The sequence below is a fragment of the Heterodontus francisci genome, chromosome 6 (assembly GCF_036365525.1).
Source record: "Heterodontus francisci isolate sHetFra1 chromosome 6, sHetFra1.hap1, whole genome shotgun sequence".
In the NCBI taxonomy this organism is placed as follows: Eukaryota; Metazoa; Chordata; class Chondrichthyes; order Heterodontiformes; family Heterodontidae; genus Heterodontus; species Heterodontus francisci.
The window spans coordinates 21,111,551-21,135,856 of record NC_090376.1 but is presented as its reverse complement, the minus strand read 5'-3'; the positions used below and the strand labels follow the sequence as shown (position 1 = coordinate 21,135,856).

The 24,306-nt window shown below is 43.8% G+C and overlaps 1 protein-coding gene across 3 annotated transcripts in view; it reads right to left on the bottom strand.

Moving 5' to 3' along the window:
* Nucleotides 1-24,306, bottom strand: part of oca2 (oculocutaneous albinism II) — a 546,813-nt gene that overhangs the window by 506,233 nt on the left and 16,274 nt on the right. The window lies entirely within an intron of this gene.

The window sequence follows — 24,306 nt, the reverse complement described above, 5'->3', positions numbered from 1 at the left end:
TAAAAAAAAAAGGGGAAAAAAACAGTCAATCTCAAATTGCCCACAACTTGTCCGGTGGCAAAGACCACGAGGTTTGTTCACAGGATCATAAAAGTAAAGAAAGATGAGAGAGACCTTCATTCAGCTGTCCAGAGAAACCCTTACACCAGAACATTTAGGGTTTGTGTTCTGCCGTCAAAAATCTAGTGGAGCAGAACTCCCAGACATCCACAGACACTGACTTACACTCCATCCCAAATTGGTGGGGGTTGGGGTCATTTGCATAAGTCGGCAGGAGACCTGTGTCAATAAAAGGGCACTCCATAGATGCCTGCCTCTAACAGCCAGGAGGAAAGTTAGAACTGCGCCATGGCTCTCCAAGGACAGGCCTACGGCAAGCAAAGCCCCAAGCAGGAACATCATTTCAATGTACCAAACAAGCCTAAGGCTCTGATAAAACTACGGTTCTGCAGGCAAAGCTAACCAATCGTAACTGGGATGAATTACCTTTCCCTGCAGAATCTTGGTAAATCTTCATAACACACGCCATCATGACTTGGAACACTATTCTCGTTCCTTCACTGTCGCTGGGTCAAAATCCCGGAACTCTCTTCCTAGCAGCACTGTGGGTGTACCCACACCACATGGACTGCAGCGGTTCAAGATGGCAGCTCGCCACCACCTTCTCAAGGGCAATTAGGGATGGGCAACAACTGCTGGCCTGGCCAGCGACGCCCACATCCCCCGAACGAATTTTTTAAAAAGCTCTTCGGTTGCATGAGTTCCATTGGGCCCAACAGAGATGAATTTGGCAAACTTATGGGGCTTGGTTCATCACTTTAGCCTGTCGTCATGGAGACAGCCAAACAAATCATTGCAACTTTTGTTCAGGTTAGGCTGGGGGGCATGATTGTGAATGTACTTGTTTTTAATACCAAAAGGATATTAAAAACAAAACCAAAAGGATATTAAAAACAAGTCGTTGCTGTTGTAATAAACACAACAGCCAATTTGTGCACAGCAAGCGCCTACAAACAGCAACGTGATAGCATCCATTTCATCTGGTATTGGTTGAGGGATAAAGATTGGCCAGGACACCAGGGAGAACTCCCCTGCACTTTTTCTTTTAATAGTTTGGGGGATATGCACATAGTTGGCAAGGCCAGCATTTATTGCCCATCCCTAATTGCCCCTGAGAAGGTGGTGGTGTGCTACCTTTTTGAATACAACTGAGTGGCTTGCTAGGCCATTTCAGAGGGCAATTAAGAGTCAACCACATTGCTGTGGGTCTGGAATCTCATATCGGCCAGACCAGTTAAGAATGGCAGATTTCCTTCCCTAAAGGGCACTAGTGAGTGGTATTTTCAACGATCCAGTAGTTTTACAGTCACCATTGTTGATACTAACTTTTTAATACAGACTTATTGAATTGATTGAATTTAAATACCCCAGCTACTATAGTGTGATTTGAACACATGATGTTAAATTGCTAATCTAAGCCTCAAGATTACTATCCATTAGCATAAAACTAAACTCCCATACCCATTTCTTCAAAGTAGTACCATGAGATCTTTCACATGCAACTGAAAGGGCCAATGGGGCCTCAGTTTATTGTTTCATGCAAAAGACAGCACCTCCAACAGTACAACACTGGAGAGTCAACCTCTATTTTATACTCAAATCCCCCGAATGGGCTTTGAACCCATACCCTATTACCTCAGAAGCAAAGGTGCTATCAACTGAACTATGGCTGACACCTTTAAACTGCCCCGCTATTTTTGCCTCTGATATATTATTCCAAACCTTCATTCATTTGTGATTAAAGAAGATTTTCCTGATCTGTTTTAAATTGACCATTCATTAATTTCTATCTATATCGTTTAGCTCCAGTTTGCTGCCTTACCTTGAAGTAATAATCTGGGATTACTTTACCTCCTCTATTTCATACTTTATATGCTGTGTTTGTTTTTCACTTGTTGATAAGGATCTCCTCAGTTTTAAACAGCAGGTGGTTATTCATCAATTCTGACACCTACTTAAAAATACCACCCCTTTCGATATGGAGCAGAAGCATAGATTGCTCATCTAGTTATATATTGTACATGTAAATAAATGCAGACCAGTTTTCAACATTAGGGACCTAAACACCAGCACGATCTGACTGTGAGGATGGCAGCTTGCCCAAGTCCCCACTCTTACAATGCAGACGTAATACAGTTTTTATTCTTTGAGCTTCTTAATTTTCACTTTAAGTGAGCATACCTTTGAAGTTTAATCAACATGTTTTCACTGAAACTCTAGTCTCCAGTCGGTGGAAAGGCATTGGCAAACATCCAAAGAGTGCATGGATGAACTGCAACAATTGTTTATCCCTAAAATAAAAGCAAAATACTGCGAAGGTTTCCAAAGAAGGGTCGCTGACCCGAAACGTTAACTCTGCTTCTCTTTCCACAGATGCTGCCAGACCTGCTGAGTGATCCCAGCATTTCTTGTTTTTATTATAATTGTTTATTCCTGTCTGGCGCAAAAGTAAAACGGAAAAGGTCGCCAAACCATGGCTTACAAGGGAAATTAGAGATAGCATTAGATCCAAGAAAGAGGCATATAAACTCACCAGAAAAAAACAACAGACCTGAGGATTGGGAGCAGCTTAGAATTCAGCAAAGGAGGGCCAAGGGATTGATTAAGAAGGGGAAAATAGAGTACGAGAGCAAGCTTGCAGGGAACATAAAAACTGACTGTAAACGTTTCTATAGGTATGTGAAGAGAAAAAGATTGGTGAAGACAAATGTAGGTCCCTTACAGTCAGAAACAGGAGAATTTATTATGGGGAATAAAGAACTGGCTGACCAACTAAATGGCTGACCAACTTCACAAAGGAGGACACAAATATCATACCAGAAATGTTGGGGAACACGGCTTAGTGAGAGAGAGGAACTGAAGGAAATCCGTATTAGTAGAGAAATGGTGTTGGGGAAATTGATGGGATTGAAGGCCGATAAATCCCCAGGGCCAGAGTACTTAAGGAAGTGGCCCTAGAAATAGTGGATACATTGGTGGTCATCTTCCAAGATTCTATAGACTCTGGAACAGTTCCTACAGATTGGAGGGTAGCTAATGTAACCCCACTATTTAAAAAGGGAGGTAGAGAGAAAGCAGGGAATTATAGACAAGTCAGCCTGACGTCGGTAGTGGGGAAAATTCTAGAGTCCATTATCAAAGATTTTATAGCAGAGCACTTACAGAACAGTGGTAGAATCGGACAGAGTCAGCATGGATTTATGAAAGGGAAATCATGCTTGACAAATCTACTAGAATTCTTCAAGGATGTAACTAGTAGAGTTGATGAGGGGGAGCCAGTGGATGTGGTTTATTTGGACTTTCAGAAGGCTTTCGACAAAGTCCCACATAAGAGATTAGCATGTAAAATTAAAGCACATGGGATTGGGGGTAGTGTATTGCGATGGATAGAAAATTGGTTGGCAGACAGGAAACAAAGAGTAGGGATAAATGAGTCTTTTTCCGAATGACAGGCAGTGACTAGTGGGGTACGCAGGGATCGGTGCTAGGACCCCAGTATTCACAATATATATTAATGATTTAGATGAGGGAACTAAATGTAATATCTCCAAATTTGCAGATGACACAAAACTAGGTGGAGGGTGAGTTGTGAGGAGGTTGCAGAGAGGCTTCAGGGTGATTTGGACAAGTTGAGTGAGTGGGCAAATGCAGTATAATGTGGATAAATGTGAGGTTATCCACTTTGGTAGCAAAAACAGGAAGGCAGATTATCATCTGAACAGCTATAAACTGAGAGAAGGGAATATGCAACGAGACCTGGGTGTTCTTGTACACCAGTCACTGAAGGTAAACATACAGGTGCAACAGGTGGTAAAAAAGGCAAATGGTATGTTGGCCTTCATAGCGAGAGGATTCGAGTACAGGAGCAGGGATGTCTTGCTGCAATTATACAGGGCCTTGGTGAGGCCGCACCTGGTATATTGTGCGCAGTTTTGGTCTCCTTATCTGAGGAAGGATGTTCTTGCTGTAGAGGGAGTGCAGCGAAGGTTTACCAGACTGATTCCTGGGATGGCGGGACTGACAAGGAGAGATTGAGTTGGTTGGGATTATATTCGCTGGAGTTCAGAAGAGTGAGGGGGGATCTCATAGAAACCTATAAAATTCTAACAGGCCTTGACAGGGTAGATGCAGGAAGGATGTTCCCAATGGCGGGGGAGTCCGGAACCAGGGGTCATAGTCTAAGGATACGAGGTAAACCTTTCAGGACTGAGATGAGGAGAAATTTCTTCACCCAGAGAGTGGTGAGCCTGGGGAATTCGCTACCACAGAAAGCAGTTGAGGCCAAAACATTGTATGTTTCCAAGAAGCAGTTAGATATAGCTCTTGGGTCTAAAGGGATCAAAGGGTATGGGGCAAAAGCGGGAACAGGCTACTGAGTTGGATGATCAGCCATGATCATCATGAATGGCAGAGCAGGCTCGAAGGGCCGAATGGCCTTCTCCTGCTCCTATTTTCTATGTTTATATGTTTCTACACGTGAGTGTACAAATACAGAATTTGTGTCGCTTTTGAACAAGTTAACCTTAAGGAGTGAATGAAGCCAGTAACAGAAACTAGTCCGAATCAAATAACTTCATGTGCATACAAAAACCACAAAGCTGCTCCCTTTAATTCACTCATTTTTGCAACATCCTACCTACTGATTAAATAAACATATTGAGGATAATTTGTAAACTGGTTAAATAAATCATCTATCAACCAGCAGCATTATTTGTGAAAGCAATTTAGACCAACAGTCAGTAAATTACAAATGGTTAATAATGCAGCATAGAAAGTGAATCATCATCAACAACAACAACTTATATTTATATTTAACATTGTAAAACGTCCCAAGATATTTCACGGGAGCATTATCAAACAAAATATGACACGGAGCCACATAAGGAGACATTAGGTCAAATGACCAAAAGCTTCATCAAAGTGGTAGGTTTTAAGGCGTGTCTTAAAGGAGGAAAGTGAGGTGGAGAGATGTAGAGAGGGAATTCCAAAGCTTGGGGCCGAGGCAACTGAAGGCGCAACCACCAATGATGGAGCGATTAAAATCAGGGGTGCTGAAGAGAACAGAATTAGAGGAGCACGGATATCTTGGAGGGTTGTCAGAATGGAGGAGATTGCAGAGATAGGGTGGGGCGAGGCCATGGAGGGATTCGAAAACAAGGATGAGAATTTTAAAATCGATGCATCGCTTGAGTGGGACCCAATGTAGGTCAGCGAGCGCAGAGGTGATGGGTGAACGGGACTTAGTACAAGTTTGGACACTAGCAGCACAGTTTTTCATAACCTCCAGTTTATGGAGGGTAGAATAATAAAAGACAATTAATATTAATGCTACTGCAAATAGAAATGTAGTGTGTGTCAGATGAAGTTTGGGTCTGCTACTCATAAAAAGACATTAAAGAGGCACATGCAACGTGAACTGCTCTACACAACCAGTTTCATATAGTCGGGAGCTCAACAATGCTCTGACTTTGTTTGGTTCAAGTGTGGCTACACTGCCACATTGTGGCGATAAAGAATATTGCAGCCATGAAGTTGAACAATTCTGGTTACTTTTCCAGAAACTTTTGATTCCCTGTTTTACTGTAAACATTTGAAGATAAGTATGTTAGTCATAGGCTCCAGTCAAAAGAACAGGGAACTTTCCAAAATCCTGGATGTTTAATGGACAGACTGGGCTCCCCAGGACATTTGAGTGAACACAAGTAGGCCATTCAGGCCCTAGAGCCTGTTCTGCCATTCAACACAATCATGGTTGATCTGTATCTTAACTCCATCCACCTGCCTTAGCTCCATATCCCTTAATACCGTTAGCTAACAAAAATATATCGATCTCAGAATGAAAATTATTAATTGAACTAGCATCGACTGTATTTTGTGGGAGACTATACTACACTTAAACCACTCTTTGCATGAAGAAGTAGTTCCTAACTTCTCTCCTGAATGGCCTGGCTCTGATTTTAACAGTATAACCCATAGTCCTGGACAACCCCAGCAGAGAAAAATGTTTCCCTCTATCTACTCTATCAATTCCTTTCAAAATCCTATAAACTTCAATCAAATCACCCCTTAATCGTCTATATTCCCAGGAATACAAGACTAGATTATGTAATCTCACCTCATAATCTGACCCACGAAGTCCTGGTATCCATTCTGATGAATCTGCACTGTACTCTTTCCAAGGCTAATACATCCTTTACAAGGTGCAGTGCCCTGAACTCAACACAGTACTCCAGATGTGGTCTAACTAGTGTTTTGTACGGCAAAACCTCCTTCCCTTTATATCATTGCCCTCTAGATATAAAGGCTGACAGTCCATTAGTCTTTTTATTTTTATACCTGACTGCTACATTTAACTGATCTGTATACATGAACCACTGAATCTCTTTGAACCTTCACTGTTCTTAGTGTTTCACAATTCATTGTGCTGACGTGAGAATTGCCAATTTTAAAATTTGACATTGAGGAGTTGTTGCCGTTCACCTTTTTGGCCCAGACGTGAATACAGTGAAGTAAAAGCACTTGATTCAAGTGCAGGAACTTATGTTTACAATATGTACTTACAATAACTCGGCATTCTGTGTCATGAGGTAGTAATATTTTAATGGTTTAGTGATCTCATAAGCCAGGAGAAATAAGCTTGAATGGTCATGAAAGGTAGCTGGATATATTGATCTGCGCTTGAGAGATTTCTTTCAGTTAGAAAAAAAATCACTCTGTTTTACTCCCACTTCCCTCAGGAGTCAGCTGTACCTCAGTTGGGGGTTCAAGTCTGAATCCAGAACTTGAGCACAAAAATCAAAAGCTGACACTCCAAGTGCAGTACTGAGGGAGTGCTTCACTGTTGGAGGCATCATCTTTCAGATGAGATATTAACCCAAGATCCCCAGCTGCCCTCTCAGGTGAACATAACAGATCCCATGGCACTATTTTGAAGAAGTGCAGGGGAGGTGTCCTGGCCAATATTTGCCCCTCAATCGACATCCCAAAAGCCCATTATCTGGCCATTATCACATTGCTGTTTGTGGGAGCTTGCTGTGTACAAATTGGCTGCTGCGTTTCCTACATTGCAACAGTGACTACGCTTCAAAAAGAACTTCATTGGCTGTAAAGTGCTTTGGGAAGTCCTGTGGTCGTGAAAGATGCTGTAGAAATAAAAGTATTTCTCTCTCTTCTTCAAAATTGTATATTAATTGTGTTTAATTGTATGCAGGTGGTGGGCATTAACTGAGGATTCACATGTGTCCCTATGGAAAGGAACAAAGTGAAACTCGGTGGTTGGGTGAGGAGGTACATGTTTGTAATGTGTATTTCTGTAAATAAATGCTTACAAAAGTGTGTAAAGATTGGCTCCAGTTCTACCTTCACCATGTGACTTTCTGGAATAGAGCAGGTCATATGGATATGGTAAAGGCCAATTTGAGTTCAATTCTGGGGTATAGGAGTAAGCCACAGAGCCCTTCAGGCCTATTCCACCATTTAACAGGACCATGACTGAGATCTGAGCTTTAAAGAAAGACTCGAGAAACTTGGGTTTTTCAGCCTGTAAAGGAGGCCTCGGATGGACATGAAGACAGTCAAGGGATTGGAAAAGGTAAATCTGGAACAGAAAGGGAAAACTGCAGTCATGTACCAAACTACATTTTCTACCTAAATCTTTGCAGTGAGACTTGAACCCATAACATTCTGAGTCCGAGGTAAGAGTGCTACCCACTGAACCACAACTAAATCACTTTGGAAGATCCTGAGATTGTGAAAGGCACAATATAAAGTTTAAACGTTACATTTGTTGCTTTTCTTCTAATTTATTGTGCAAATAAGACTGGGTGGAGTAAAAGCAAACCAAGCAATTCAGTTATGTATATGTATATGTTATATATTTGACTGTCTGGCATGGGAAAATGAGAACCTTACACTGGATGCAGTTAATAGGCTGCTCTAATGAGGTTGGGATTTAAGAGACAAATTGGGAAGCGTTCCACTCCCCAGCTCTGGCAGTGTTCACCTTGAAGAGTGTACAATTCCTCAAACTCCCCCACTTACCCAAACCACCCCCCCCCAAAAAAAAATCATATAGACATGAAAGAATGGATGGCTCATCCTCAACAAAAATAAGCTAGCTGAGATTTGTGCAGAATGTGATTAGATGCTGACACTAATTGTGTGGTTTTTTTTTTAGTCTTGCTGCTGTTTAAAATTTATGAAGTGAAATGTGAGTCGCCGTTCAAAGTCAGATCTTGGGGCTGTCCCTGAGGGGCACGAAGCCAACATATTAGCCGAGTATTCATCATGGCTGAAAATTGTGGTTCTGCGGTTTAATGTGCTCCCCAAGGATCCTGTCGTGTGCAATGCGTGTGCCACAAGTCAGTCCACACCAGAGAATAACCCTCACATCATGCACACTATACTCAGCGTAATAGATAACCGTCCAATACTGTGCTTTTGATAATAATTCTGCCGATAGGATTCGATGAAAGGGGGTGGGTAAAGGCACAGGTGGAACATAAACACTGGGCATTGTTGCTGTGCTGTACATTCCCCCATAACCAGAGAATGGTACCAGTTCTCAGGGCACTGGATACACTTTACAACCCATGTGATAGATTCAAACTGCTGAATTCAAAGCAAACGTGATTTCCTTGCCGTGAATTAATCATAAATGGGATGACTTTTTCTTCACTCATTTTTAATAACTAGCAGCTCTCCTATGGTTTTGTGTTTATAGGAGAGAACTTGCATTTATATATCACCTTTCAGGACCCCAGGACATCCCAAAGTACTTTACAGCCAATAAAGTACTTTTGATGCGTAGTCATTGTTGAAATGTACTGAAGTAGGGAACAGTATCAGCTTGGTTCAGTGGTAGTACTCTTAATGCTTTAGTCATGTTTTCAACCCTACGTTCCAGGACTTGACCACATAATGTAGATTGCCGAGTAACACTTAGAATCATCGAATGGTTACAGCACAGAAGGAGGCCATTCAGCCCATCGAGTCCATGCCGGCTCCCTGCAAGAGCAACTCAGCTACTTCCACCACCTCCCACCGCTTCCCAGTAACCCTGCTAATGTTTTTATCTTCAGGTGCTTATCCAATTCTCTTTTGAAAGTCACAATTAAATCTGCCTCCACCACACTGTCAGGCAGTGCACTCCAGATTATAATCACTCGCTGTGTAAAAGAGTGCCGCCTTTGGTTCTTTTGCCAATCACCTTAAATCTGTGTCCTCTAATTCTCCATCCCTCCACCAAAGGGAACATTTACTCTCTATCGGTTCTCTCTCGACCCCTCATGATTTTGAGCCTCTCAACCTTCGCTTCTCAAGAGAGAACAGCCCCAGCTTCTCCAATCTATCCTCATAACTGAAGTCTCTCATTCCTGGGACCATTCTCGGAACTCTTTTCTGCACCCTTTCTAAAGCCTTCACGTCCTTCCTAAACTGAACTGGACTCAATACTCCAGTTGAGGCCAAACCAGTGTTTTTCTTATATAGGTTCATCATAACTTCCTTGCTTTTGAACTCTATGTCTCGATTTCTAAAGCCCAGGATCCTGTATATCTTGTTAACCACTTTCTCAATTTGCCCTGCCTCCTTCAATGATTTATGCACATATACCCCCACGTCTCTCTGTTCCTGCACCCACTTTAGAATTTAACTTCAGTGTAGTTGCAAGGGAATGCTGTATTGTTGGAGGCGCTGTCTTTCAGATGGAAGTAAAGAATCATAGAAAGTTTAAAGCACAGAAAGAGGTCAATTAGCCCATCGTGTCTGTGCCGGTCGAAAAACGATCCACCTATTCTAATCCCACCTTCCAGCATTTGGTCCATAGCCCTGTAGATTACGGCACTTTGAGGTGCATATCCAGACTCCTTTTGAATGAGTTAAGGGCCTCTGCCTCAACTACCCTTTCAGGCAATGAGTTTCAGACCATCACCACCCTCTGGGTGAAGAAATTTTTCCTTATCTCCCGTTTAATTTTTCTACCAATCACTTTAAATCTATGCCCCCCTCGTCACTGACCTCTCTGCTAAGGTGAATAGATCCTTCACCTCCGCTCTATCCAGGCCCCTCAAAATGTTGTACATTTCAATCAGATCTCCCTTAGCCTTTTCTGTTCTAAGGAGAACAACCCCAGCTTATCCAATCTTTCCTCATAGCTGCATTTTTCCAGTCCTGGTAACATCCTTGTAAATCTCCTCTGTACCCTCTCTAGTGCAATTACATGAGTAAAGAGAGTCACTGGGGAGTGAAATTGACTCAATGACGAATCAGCCTATTTTCCACTCGCCCAATTACCTTTTCCATCGTCAAGTCACCATCACCTGTTTTGAGCTACTGTCAAAGACCAATTCCATCCCAACTGTTCAAACAGATAGAAAGGATCCCATTGCAGCATTTAAAGTACAACAGAGGAGTTTTCTTGTGGCTCTAGCCAACAATTACCTCTTAAGCAACGCAACAAAACATAAACAATAATTAGCTGGTCATTTATATCACAGCTGTTTGTGGGATCGTGCTGTGTTCAAATTGGTTACTGCAGAACAATAGTCATTGTACTTCAGAAAAAGGAATGAGTTGGCTTTAGGACATCCCAAGGAGCTATATTAATGCACTGGACTTTGATGTCTTGCTGCACGCCATAATTAAATTGTCAGCATTTCATGTACAATATCGAAGGTGACTCCAGTCTCTCAGTCTGTGGTTGTCTCTCAATGCTTTTTGAAGTGGAGTTTTAAGTCAGTTGTATAATAAATGCTACTGGTGACCAGAGATGAGCCTCATCCACAAAATAAGATAAACTTCAGAGCTACTGATTTAGAGGGACTGTGAATAAATCAAATTCTATTTTTACTAAATGATAATTTAGCATTTCAGATATAAACAACTCTGCTCATGGAAACTGGACATAAGTGACATTTATTAGATATAGAGAGATAGAGAAAAAGAAAAATGACTTGCATTTATCTAGCACCTTTCACGACCACAGGGCATCGCAACGCACTTTACAGTCAGTCAATGTGGTAATGTAAGAAACTTGACAGCCAATTTGTACACAGAAAGATCCCACAAACAGTGATGTGATAATGACCATATAATGGCTTTTTGGAATGTTGGTTGAGGAATAAATATTGGCCAAAACACCAGGGATAACTCCCCTGTTCTTCTTCGAAATAGTGCAATGGGATCTTCTATGTCCACCTGAGAGGGCAGACAGGGCCTCAGTTTAACATCTCATCCAAAAGACGGTACCTCTGGCAGTGCAGCACACCCTCAGTACTGCACTAGAGTGTCATCCTTGAATTTTGTACTCAAGTCCTGGAATGAGATAGAGAGCGATAGATAATAAAGAGAGAGAGAAAGAAAGAGGACAGAGAGAGATAGATAGATTACACTGATATGTTTCATTATTATACCTTACTACTTTAAAGCTAAGAGCGCACAACAAGATGATACTGCTGTTATAATTGTTATGGAGGTAGGTAGTTAGAAGATTTGCCTGGGACGAGGGCAGAACTCTGTATTACCCAACAGCTAGCCCCTGTTTGCAGTGTTTCACCTTGAAACGTATTATCCGGATTAACAGGACTGATTTCCTCTCGGCAGCACTGCTCTTATTACCACTCATTAATCTCTGCATCTGATTTCTACTTAATTTTACAGCTTACTGTAATTGCAGGATTCAAATGACCTTTTGCAGAGATTTTTAACTAGAATCTCACGGGAAAGTCTTTAATTAGCTGTAACTAACTTTAAACAGTGAAAAAATGGAGCGTCTCTGATCAGCACAGGATTCGAATGGCTGTCGAGTTTGGGTTTTCCATTCTCAGCATATTTGCTCGAGGCCTTTCGAGGCCTCAAACTGTCGCACATCTTTTCAATAGGTCCCAGATTTCACACAGGAGAGTTTATGAGACAAACCCGTTGCCTTCTTGCCCCTGAGCAAAGTGAAAGAATGCCGACAACGCACATACAAGGTACAGTAATGTAGTGATTATCTTACTGGACTAGCAATCCAGAGGCCTGAACTAGATAACCCAAAGGGGGTGAGTTCAAATCCCACCATGGCAACTTGAGAGTTTGAATCCTGCTTTTGAAAAATTCCAAAAACAAAAGGAGTGGCCATGAAGCTGTCGGAATGTCGGAAAAACCCAACTGATTCGCTGATGTCCTTTAGGGAAGGAAACCTGCCATCCTGCTCAGCCTATATGTGACTCCAGACCCACACCAATGTAGTTGGCTCTTAACTGTCCTCTGAGGAGGCTCAGCAAGCCATTCAGTCGAGGTAACTGGGAATGGGCAATAAATGATGGCCTTGCTAGCAATACTCACATTCTAAGAATGAATTCTGAGTCACTAACAGAGCCAGAGCTGCTTCGGGGGAGCTTTTTACATTGGAACAACTTACTGGGCCAGTAGGTAAATAGGGCACTGGCAGGAACTTGTATCTTCTGTCGGCTAAGTTGTCTCTTCATTAAAAAGATGAAACCATGAATAAACTATCCGATTTAGATGCCTTTAATTAACTTCAATATTTGATGTCCTTCTGTGGGGTTGTTCAACTTGGCCTTTGAGAGTTAATAGTTGAAACACACTATTACTATGAAAACTGCAACGAGAAGTCAGTTATTTACATAGTGGCATTAAAATGATGTATTTTGTCAGGTAAGTTATAGTCAGCAACAACTTGCATTTATATAGCGCAACATCCCACAGTTTGCCATCCACTGTTGTGTAAGGCGGTCACCGAAACTCTCTATCCAATTAGAGCCAAGTACATTTCATTCTCTCTTGCTCGAGACAAGTGAGCACACAGCTTCATTAGGATTGCAGGCTCTCCCGTGGTGCAGAGTGTCACTGACTACACACACATCACTCTGCAGGCACCATATGTTAACTCTGCCCTCTGCTGGAATGGAAAGGGGTTCCACTCCCCTAATATCCAGCTGGCGGGAGACCATAAGCAACCCATCATACAGGTCAATCCCCGGTATCCTGGCAGCAGTCATGATTGCCTTCATTCTGCAGCAGTCCGTTGTGCCAACTGCATTTGAGCTACTGCTACTGCGCGACAAGGGCTATCCGCTGACGACTTGGCTACTGACTCCAGTGCACAATCCATGCAAAGCCATGTCACCACGCGGAATGTGATAGAGCAGAACACTGGCATACTGAAACAAAGCATCCACTGCCTTGATCGGCACTCGGCAGACCAGGTGTCATGATTTATGGTGTTCTACTGCATGTTGCACAACCTCACCATCATGAGGGGACAGTCTATGCTACCAGCTATATGCCAAGCAGCTATCCATAAAGAGTCACGTGCAATACCAGTAACCACAGCCCCAATTCCCCGTTCACCCACAGCCCCACCCCAATGCTGTCATTGCAAAAATTAAAACCATCACAAAATGATCTCCCTGCTCTGTCAGTTACTTCCAGAAGACATTATCCTCACACACGCTAACGTCCTCATCACCATGGCATAATTTATAAATCAAACATTGCCATATTGCATACAAAAGTCAACTGATCACCCTTGGGCATTCCCTTAATGCCTGTTTTCCGTGTGGCTTTGTCTGTCCTAGTGCTCCTATGCAGTGCTACCAAATAGCTGCAGCATAGCTGGTGGAAGGCCGCTGACTTTGACTGAAGACTGAAATGGCTTTGGAAGGTGACCTCCAGCAGCTCTGGGCCTAGAAGTCCCCCGGCTGCAGACTGCACCATCATGATATGGGCAGTAGCAGTCTGGGCTGGCTGACAGGCAACAGCAAGGGCACTGGCGGAGCAGCAGTGGTGAGACAATGAATGCTGTCTTCTTGAGAGAGCCACTGTCACTCCCAATCAATCCTAGTAATCTGTTTGAGGGCAGGTTGCTGGACTGCTGTAATACCCTGCGAGCCCCTTCGCTCTGTGCAATCCACAGCCATGATGGCATCAGTCTGAGCTTCCATTGCAGTACCCAGGCGTGTTCTGGCTGTTGCTTGAACTGCAATGGAAGCTGCAACATCAGTCACCAGATGCTGCACCATGGTTGGGTTGATAAGTGTGCAATGGAGTTGGCCAACACTTCCATACTGGAGAGGATGGGCTCCAATCTCTGCATAAAGACCTGTGCCAAATTGATGGTAGGCTCCTCTATGTTCTTTGACATTGACTGAAGACTTTCTGACAGGTGTCGCAATGCACCAAGCATTTTGTTCTGCATACCCATCCTTATTCTGCAGGCTGCCCCATCAAAGTGCCCATCCTAGTCCTCTTCAGCAGAATGGGTGGATTACCTTGCCCTCTGATGAACTGGCACCTGTGCTATCCTTGCCCAATGGTGTGGCTGCAGACCATTCATGCCTGCTGTCTCACCACGTGCAGATCCTGCCTCTATGCTGTCCTCTAAATTACTGCAGTGTCAGTATCTGAGCTGGTGGCTGTGAGTGTGAAGTTGAGTAACACTGCCTCTTCGTCATCACTGTCTTCTTGCTGCTCAATGGCCTGGCCAGGTTGCACATCTTGAGCATCTGAAAGGGGAAAGGCACAAGGGCCGAATTGTAACGAGGGGAGAAGGGGATAAGTATGAGGTCCACATTTACACCATCTGCAGCTTGTAAATCAGAAGAGGGCATGGAATGAGAGGGAAGTGGGTTGATAGGAGGAGGATTAGGTAGGAGGATATTATGTATCTTTGACAGTTTGTCAGTGTGTCAGACAGCATCATGCAATCTGTTTGGGTGATGTGGCTGTCATGCTGAATAGCTGTCAGTGTGTGTGATCTGAAATGTGGGTGTGAAACTTGCAGCAAAGATAAGTGTGTGAGGTTGAGGTGAAGCTATGAATGAGTCCTGATTGGTAGTTAGTAGGTGAGTGATGGGGATGTGGTGCATTGAGAAGTGTGTGAGGCTACTGGTGCAATTAGTGGGATAGGGCATTTGAATTTGCATTCACTGACCTTGACCACTCGTGCCAAGTCGATGAACTTTTTGAGACACTCCTGACATTGACCTCCACTGCCTTTTGACCGCGTGTCCGGAGGACCTCCTACCCCATAGTGGATACAGGACATCTCTCCTCCTTTCCAGCTCCACCACCGAGGGCTCCAGTGCAGCATCCGAAAACCTTGGAGGCCATTCTCTCCTCTGCTGTGCCATTCCTCACTGTTTCCCAGGCCAGATTCAATTCCTGCATGAATCTGACCATCGGCTCCAGTCAGAATGCACCTTCCCTTTAAAGATTTGCAGGCTAGCTTGAAGTGCTGCTCGGAAGTTAGGATTTTGAGCCCCCTGCTGATGCATGCAGCCAATGAATAGCATGGTTAGCACTGGCTGCACACAGCAGTCCAAGTTGGTATGCTGCCTACATTTCAATCATTGGGGTGCAGGTTGATCAGCCATCGCATCCTGTTTTCTGTTCAAGTGGATGTAAAGGATCTCATGGCAGAATTTGAAGAGGCAGGGGTTAGTCTGAATTTGTGTGATTGTATAAGACAGGTGATAGCAAATCGGCAGCATCACCCCCGCCTTTCAATTCCATTGAACAGGTTTGAAAATTCACATGCACTACATCAACTGCATTCCTTATATCCGACCAACCGGTCAACTTTTCAAATAAATCTGTTAAACTTGTCAAACCTGAATGGCTTTTAGCAAATCCATACCAGCGGTTCTTGGTTAATCCATGCATTTATAAATTCTCACTCAATGTCTCACAGATTAGAGCTTTCCCACAATTAATGTTAGACCAACTGGTTGAAGGCATCCTTTTACTAGAATTGATCAGTCCGTTATTAAAATAATAAAACCATTTACAAACAAGTGTGATATGAACTCCACCTGCCGCCAAATAGCATCACAATATACTATTAGCTGTTGCTGAGTTAATACCATCGAGCACCTGCTTTTAGTTTGTGATAGAGATTAGGTCTATGATGAATGTACAGCAAATAGTTATTAAAATGTATTAATTATTCCAAATTCTCATTATGGATGTATATGAATCAGAAGTGATACATTACATTTTTATTAAGATATACTTTGACATAAAGCACATTCCACGCCACCATGAGGTCGCAAAGCATTTTACAGCCAATGTGAAGTACTTATTGAAGTGTAGTCACTGTTTTAATGTAGGAAATGCAGCCAATGTGTGCACAGCAAGATCCCACAAACAGCCATGTGATAATGACCAGAGAATATGTTTTTTGTGCTGTTGATTGAGGATAACTATTGGCCAGGACACCAGGGATAATTCCCCTGCTCTTCTTCGAAAGAGCAACACTGGATCTTTTACATCTCCACCTGCGAGAGCAACAAGGCCTCGGTTTAATGTCTCATATTCGACAATGCGGCACTACCTCAGCCCTGCAGTGGAGTGTCAGCCTAGTTTTGTGCTCAAGGCCATAATTTTTCCTTTGGCAGACGGGAACCGTCCACCGACTGAAAAGTCGGTGGCGAACCCGACTCCACCTGGCCTGAGGATCTGATCCGCATTTTGTGGTCCCCAGGCCTTTAATTGGTCTGAGGCGGGACTTCCACCTCATTGAGGCAGCAAGTCCCATCTAATGGAGCTGCTGGCCAATCAGAGGGTTGGCAGCTCTCTGTCCCAGCAGTGCCACCGGGAGCAGTGGCCACTGCTGGGATTGCAACCCAGCCATCACAAAGAAGATGTCGGGGAGCCAGGAATGAATGTCAGCTTTTGGTACCTCGGCCAGGGATGATCAGTTGGTCCCTGGCGAGGCAAGAGTGGTCGATTGGGGGGAACGGGGATGTGTTGGGTGCTGGGGGTGGTTGGGGTAACAGGGGTGGCCCTCCATCGGGCACAGGGTGCCTGATCATGAGGGCCTGCCTCAGGCTGTCAGAGAGCCACCTGCATCTGGGGCCTGGGCCGCCCGACTGGCCGTAGGTAAAACTCCCGTGGCGGCGGACGGAAGCCCTTAAGTGGCTGTTAAGTGGCCACTTAAGGGTCTTGATTGGCCTGGGGCAGGCAGGTCATTTTCCACAGCCCTGCGTAAAGTGATGGTGGAGGCGGGTGACGGTCGGATAGGGCCCCCCAAAACCTCCCCTCCATTTTATGCAGCCCCTCCACCGCCACCGCCCCACCCCCCACCACCTTCCCACTGTTTGGGGAGGTCTAAAATTCCGGCCCAAGTGTCTGCAGTAGGACTTGAACCCACAATTTTCTGACTGAGAAAAAGTCTACTAAGATATCTTATAAAAATTACACCACTTTAAAGTTTCAATCTGCATGTTTTCTGAATCCAAAGCAACTGAGCATGAGGTGACATTGAGCACTGTTGCTAATCATACTAACCTTACAGGTATACATGCACAACTGTGGTATCACAGCTGTATGTTTTTCCCAAGATTCCATTAAAATATAAAGGGGGTTGGCAGATTTCAAAACACATTCGGGCAAACACGATTAGTACACATTGACACACAATTTTCCACAAAAATAAACTTTCAAACTTATGAAAGTTGATATCACACAGGTTCCATTGAAGACACTTCAGATGACTGTGGTGGGCCACCTTGGGCAGCTCTGGGTTTTGAGAGCCCAGCTACAGACTGCAGCATCTCAGCGTGGGGAAAGTATACTGGCCCGCTGGCTGTGTGGCACCAACAATGGCACTGTCAGAGTGGAAGGCGGGGGAGCAGGTATGCTGTCATCCTGACAGTGAACGGTGAGCATTCCTCTGACTCTGCACGAGAACAGAGTACAGAGGTGAGGTCATGCTCCAGAAGACCATGTCAGCCCCCAGAGCCAAGATGGCAACCGCCATGAGCTCCCATGGAGGCTGGCAGAGTTGTCATCATGGTCGGCGCCATTGTCATGTTCACAGAACTGACCACGCACTCAGTGTTGGAGAGAATGGTCTCCGAGACGCAACACATTGGGAGCTGAGCCCCTCCATGTTCCGATCCATGGTGCACCAGTGTTCTGGCAGGCTATCCAGTGCACCTAACATTTCATGGCGTATGCCCATCAACCTTCTTCAGTAGCCTGTGCCCTGAAAATCAGCATGTGAATCCTCTGCAAAGAATGGGTATGTATTCTCGCCCTCCAGTGAGCTGGTATTCCATGGCCTTCTAATTCTCCCAGTCATCTATAGCTGAGACTTTATAGTATGCAAAACAGCCATCTTTGGGCCCATCCAATGGTGCTTTCCTTGGTTAGATTGAGTGATGATGCATCTTCAAAAAGGCTGGCTTCCTCTTTCTCCACATTTTAAACACCTGAAATGAGAGAGAGGGACAAGGGTTAGCAATTAGAGTGGAAAGGACAGCAGGGGGAGAAGTGACTGCTGAAAGCAGTTGCAGTGTTATGCAGCGTGCATAGAATGAGATAGAAATAAGAAGGAATCAAGGAGGATCAGGTGTATATGAACCTTATGTGAATCTCCTCTCGTATTGTCACTTGCCACGACCACAATGCTTCCCGGTCTGTGATGGCTGGCACATTTCCTTCCACCGATGTGCAATTGGGCTTGACCTCCTCCAGTGGTGTCTTCCTGATGCAAGTTGTGCGCAATCTGCTCCTTCAAAAAAGAAGGGAGTGCGTTAGAAACAGGCTTGAGCTGGTTAGAGAACGTGCCTGTCACGGGGAATAGTTGGCATGTAGTGTGTTAGATGTAAGGTGTGGTTACAGTCATAGTGAGTATTGAGTAGGAAGAGAAGAATGTGTAGTGATGGTGAGAGTGAAACAGGAGAGGGAGTATTGTAAATAGTGAGACTTGAGTTGTGAGCAAAGAGTTAGAGAGCAGTATTCTAACCTTGACAACTCTGGTGAGGTCATTGAACTTTTTTCGCCATTGCAGATATGCCCCTGGCATTAATCCCTTCTGCAACATCTTCCCACTTGTGGCAGAGGTCTCTTGAATGCTGTATGGTCCCTGGTGGAGATGGGGGGTAGGGTGGGTGGGGGGGCCTCCCCCAAACAGATCAAAGGTTCCTGACAAACCAAAGGTATTTCTGAATAAAAACAGATCATGAACCTTGTCCCTCATGGTAATGAGGGAAATACTTCCAAGATCACAGTGGCTGTTGTGGAACAGCTCACAAGATCATACCATGTGCAGAAGGATGGAAGGTTACACACAATATCAAACCCATCACATGGAGTTAGTACTAAAGAATGCTTCTTTATTGTGCATCAAATTACAGGGGTTTCGAAGAAGACAGCTGTGGAGCAACCCTAGCCAAACAGAAGGCAATGGGAATCAAGGGGAAAAACTCTCCACTGGTTGGAGCTGTACCTAGCACAAAGGAAGATGGTTGTGGTTCTTGGAGGCCAATCATCTCAGTCCCAGGACATCACTGCAGGAGTTCCTCAGGAGGATGACCCTAGGCCCAACCATCTTTAGCTGTTTCATCAATGACCTTCCCTTCATCAAAAAGTCAGCATTGGGGATATTCGGTGATGATTGTATGATGTCCAGTACCATTTGCAACTCCTCAGTTACTGAAATAGTCTGTGTCCATATGCAGCAAGACCTGGACAACATTCAGGCTTGGGCTGATAAGTGGCAAGTAACATTCACGCCACACAAGTGCCAGACAATGACCATCTCCAGTATGAGAATCTAATCATTGAAACCCCCACTATCAACATCCTGGGGATTACCGTTAACCAGAAACTGAATCAGAGCAGCCACATAAATACTGTGGCTACAAGAGCAGGTTAGAGGCTGGGAATTCTGCAGTGAGTGTCCCACCTCCTGACTCCCCAGTACCTGTCCACCATCTACAAGGCACAAGTCAGGAGTGTGATGGAATACTCTCCATTTGCCTGCATGAGTGTGGCTCCAACACTCAGGAAGCTCAACATCATCCAGGACAAAGCAACCCGTTTGATCGGCACCCCATGCACAGCCTTCATAATTCAATACATCCACCACTAATGCACAGTGGCAGCAGTGTGTACCATCTACAAGATGCGCTGCAGTAATTCACCACACCTCCTTCGACAGCACCTTCCAAACCCGCGACCTCTTCCACCTAGAAGAACAAGGGCAGTAGACGCATGGGAAGATCTCCACCTCAAGTTCCCCTCCGAGCCACACACCATCCTCACTTGGAACGATATCGCCGTTCCTTCACTGTCGCTGGGTCAAAAACCTGGAACTCCCTCCCTAATAGCATTGTGGGTGCACCCGCACCAGATGAACTGCAGTAGTTCAAGAAGGCAGCTCACCACCACCTTCTTAAGGGCAATTAGGGATGAGCAATAAATGCTGACCTAGCCAGCGATGCTCACATCCCATGAAAGAATAAATAAAAATTTTGAATCAAGAGAAATGTTGAAGGGCTTTTTCAGAATCACAGAATTGTTACAGCACAGAAGACGATCATTCGGCCCATCGTGTCTGCACCGGCTCTCCGAGCGAGCAATTCACTTAGTGCCATTCCCCCGCCTTCTCCCCAGAACCCTGTACATTCTTCCCTTTGACGTAACTATCTAATTCCCTTTTGAATGCCTCGATTGAACCTGCTTCCACCACACCCTCAGGCAGTGCATTCCAGATCCTAACCACTGGCTGCGTGAAAAAGTTTTTCCTCATGTCGCCATCGCTTCTTTTGCCAAATACTTTAAATCTGTGCCTTCTCGTTCTTAATCCTTTCACCAGTGGGAACAGTTTCTCTCTATCTGCTCTGTCCAGACTCCTCATGATTTTGAATACCTCTATCAAATCACCTCTCAGCCTTCTCTTCAATAAAAACAGTCCCAACTTCTCCAATCTATCTTCATAACTGAAGTTCCTCATCCCTGGAACCATTCTCATGAATCTTTTCTGCACTCTCTCTTACTTCAACTTAATGCCAAAATGACAAACTGGAATGCATTGCAATCATCAGTTTTAATTCTTAGTACCATGGGACTTTTTTTTTTAACCAGTTTCAATTTTTAAGCGTTATGGTACCATTTTCCAAAGGTTTTTTTTTCATTCTGGGGATGTGAGCGTCACTGGCTGGGACAGTATTTATTGCCCATCCCTAATTGCCCTTGAGAAGGTGGTGGTGAGCTGCCTTCTTGAACCGTTGCAGTCCATGTGGGTTAGGTACACCCACAGTGCTGTTAGAAAGGGAGTTCCAGGATTTTGACCCAGCAACAGTGAAGGAACGGCGATTTAATTCCAAGTCAGAATGGAGTGTGGCTTGGAGGGGAACTTGCAAGTGGTTAATATTCAGCTTGTGAATTTTGGAAATTTCCGAGACAAGCAACTGGGATTATTTCAGGAGTTACGGTTCTAAGTGCTATTTGGTTAAAGAAAAGTTAATAAATATAATTTATAAATACAGGGACATTTTAAGGTCATGAAAGCTGCTCTTCAAATAATGCCATAGTATGTTTATATCCTCCTGAGGGGGCAGAACAGGCCTCAGTTTAACGTCTCATCAGAAAGGCGGTACCTCCGACAGAGCAGCACTCCCTCAGTACTGCATTGAAGTGGCAACTTAAATTATCAGTAATGCAGGCAGAGTAACCCTGTACTGTTCTAAGCAGGCATCATTCTCAAACTAGTTTAACTTTAAGATAAATGCATCTTAAAAGATTTATCAAAATCTATAAATATGTTATTTACCTTCAAAGAAATAAAGAGGCAGGTAGAAAACTACAGAACAAGAGCTGTGCACCACTTTGCTAGAAAGTGATGTGCAAAGCACTTCCATTTTCTCAGAACTGCAACATCAGATTGAAATGATTTGAAAGACAAGAGAGAAACAACTTGCATTTATATAGCATCTTTCATGACCTCAGGACAACCTCCAGCACTTTACAGCCAATTAAGTCATTGTTGAGGTTCAGTCGCTTACATAGATCACACTGCCAGCATAGATCATATTCTGCTTTTCATCATTTGTTATGCTTTAATTAGTAAACCTTTGTACATCTTAGACAGTTTGAATTTCCCAACAGTGCCAGAAGATACTGGGTTTTATGCTTTGTTCTAAATGTTTTAGTTTTTCATTGTATTGTTGGGAACTCAGCAGCCAATGTGCACAGCAAGATCCCAACATGTGATAATGACCAGATAATCTGAAGTGGGAGCTAAATATTGACTAGGATGTAAATTCCCCTGCGCTTCTTTGAAATAGTGCCATAGGATCTTTTACATCCACCCGGCAGAGAAAACAGGGTCTCGTTTTAATGTCTTATCCAAAAGACAACTGTGCGGCATTGCCCCAGTATTGCAGTGTCAGCCTAGATTTTGTGCTCAAGTCTCGGCAGTGGGACTGTGAACTTGCGCCCTTCTGACTCGAGGTGTGAGCTCTGCCTACTGAGCCACAGCTAGAAGACTTGTTCAGGATAAATGAAAGAGAAAATGTTTTTCCTTCCACTCCGATATTAAGTAAAGTGCAGCTAATAAATTTGAGAGTACCGATGTATCCAATTGAATAGTGGCCTGCACAGAATTGGATGTTATTCCTGTTGAAAAGACAATTAAAATGGTGCTTTCTGCATCATTATAGAACACAACTCTCTTTCACAGTTCCAGTTCTGAAGACTTGCCAATAATAGAGAAACAAAGAACGCTTGAAGTGTCATAAGCCTAATCCGTTTAACTTTTCTCAACCTCAATAGGATTTCTGCTTAGTCTTGGTCAGATTAAAATTAAATCGCATGGAGGCATTCTGCCTCAGGCAGAAACTGAAAGGGACACAGAGATTTCAGGACAAAAATCGTAGGGTTTCAGATGACATCTTCAACTGTGGCAATGAAGTCATCTGAACCCCTCTGAACAGTTATCACAAGGTAAAAGCAAAATACTGCGGATGCTGGAAATCTGAAATAAAAACAAGAAATGCTGGATTCACTCAGCAGGTCTGGCAGCATCTGTGGAAAGAGAAGCAGAGTTAACGTTTCAGGTCAGTGACCCTTCATCGGAACTGACAAATATTAGAAAAGTCCCAGGTTATAAGCAAGTGAAGTGGGGGTGGGGCAAGAGATAACAAAGGAGGTCTAGATTGGACCAGGCCACATAGCTGACCAAAAGGTCATGGAGCAAAGGCAAACAATATGTTAATGGTGTGTTGAAAGACAAAGCATTAGTACAGATTAGGTGTAAATACACTGAATATTGAACAGCAGCAAGTGCAAACCTGAAACAAAACAGTGGGTAAGCAAACTGAACAAACTAAGATGAAATGAAATAAATGCAAAACAAAAGATTGTAAAAAATGTAAAAAAGAATGTTAAAAAAAAAGAAAAAATAACTAAAAATGAAAGTAAAATGGGGGGCTGTCATGCTCTGAAATTATTGAACTCAATGTTCAGTCCGGCAGGCTGGAGTGTGCCTAATCGGTAAATGAGATGCTGTTCCTCGAGCTTGCGTTGATGTTCACTGGAACACTGCAGCAATCCCAGGACAGAGATGTGAGCATGAGAGCAGGGGGGGAGTATTGAAATGGCAAGCAACCGGAAGCTCAGGGTCCTGCTTGCGGACTGAGCGGAGCTGTTCCGCAAAGCGGTCGCCCAGTCTGCGCTTGGTCTCCCCAATGTAGAGGAGACCACACTGTGAGCAGCGAATACAGTATACTACATTGAAAGAAGTACAAGTAAATTGCTGCTTCACCTGAACCTTATCACAAGGTTCCTGTTGTCAGCCATAGTGGAAGACAACAATACCTTTAAATTGAGCTGAAAAAATAAACGTATCAACCCATAACATGTTTGTAAGAAATTCTATTGTCATTTGTTTTATCAAAGGCATTAACCCACTTATTAAGTTATGGCCCCCCATTAACATAACAGACAAGGGAATGTTATGCTAATGCATTAATTTTCAAAGAGTACAATTTCAGAGTACAAACATTGGGCAGACATTTTTGCGCAGAATTGTTCTGGATCCTTTAACAGGTGAGGAATCCATTTTGTTAAGCCCCGAAGGCTAAAATCACACAGAACAGGCAGTGGCAGCCTTCCCAGAGGTCACAAACAGCCTAATCTTGAGGTTAAACAACACATTGAGCACGTAGAGATCTGAACTTTCTCACAAATCATGTCTGCTTGTGACTAACTTACCTATATTGTAGCCATAACATGTACATTTATGACTAACCTAAACACCAGCAGCGAAAGCGAGGCCTAGCTGGGACCACAGATGCCAGATATTCGGAGAGCCTGGATCTTCTTGATAAAGGATGTCATGAGCTGGTACAAACTGCACAAAGGTCATGGAATGTATTTGGAGTAATGTCATTAGAAAGGTATAAAAAGGGAGCGACCATAACATAAAGTTAGACAGTAAAAAGAGTTTTA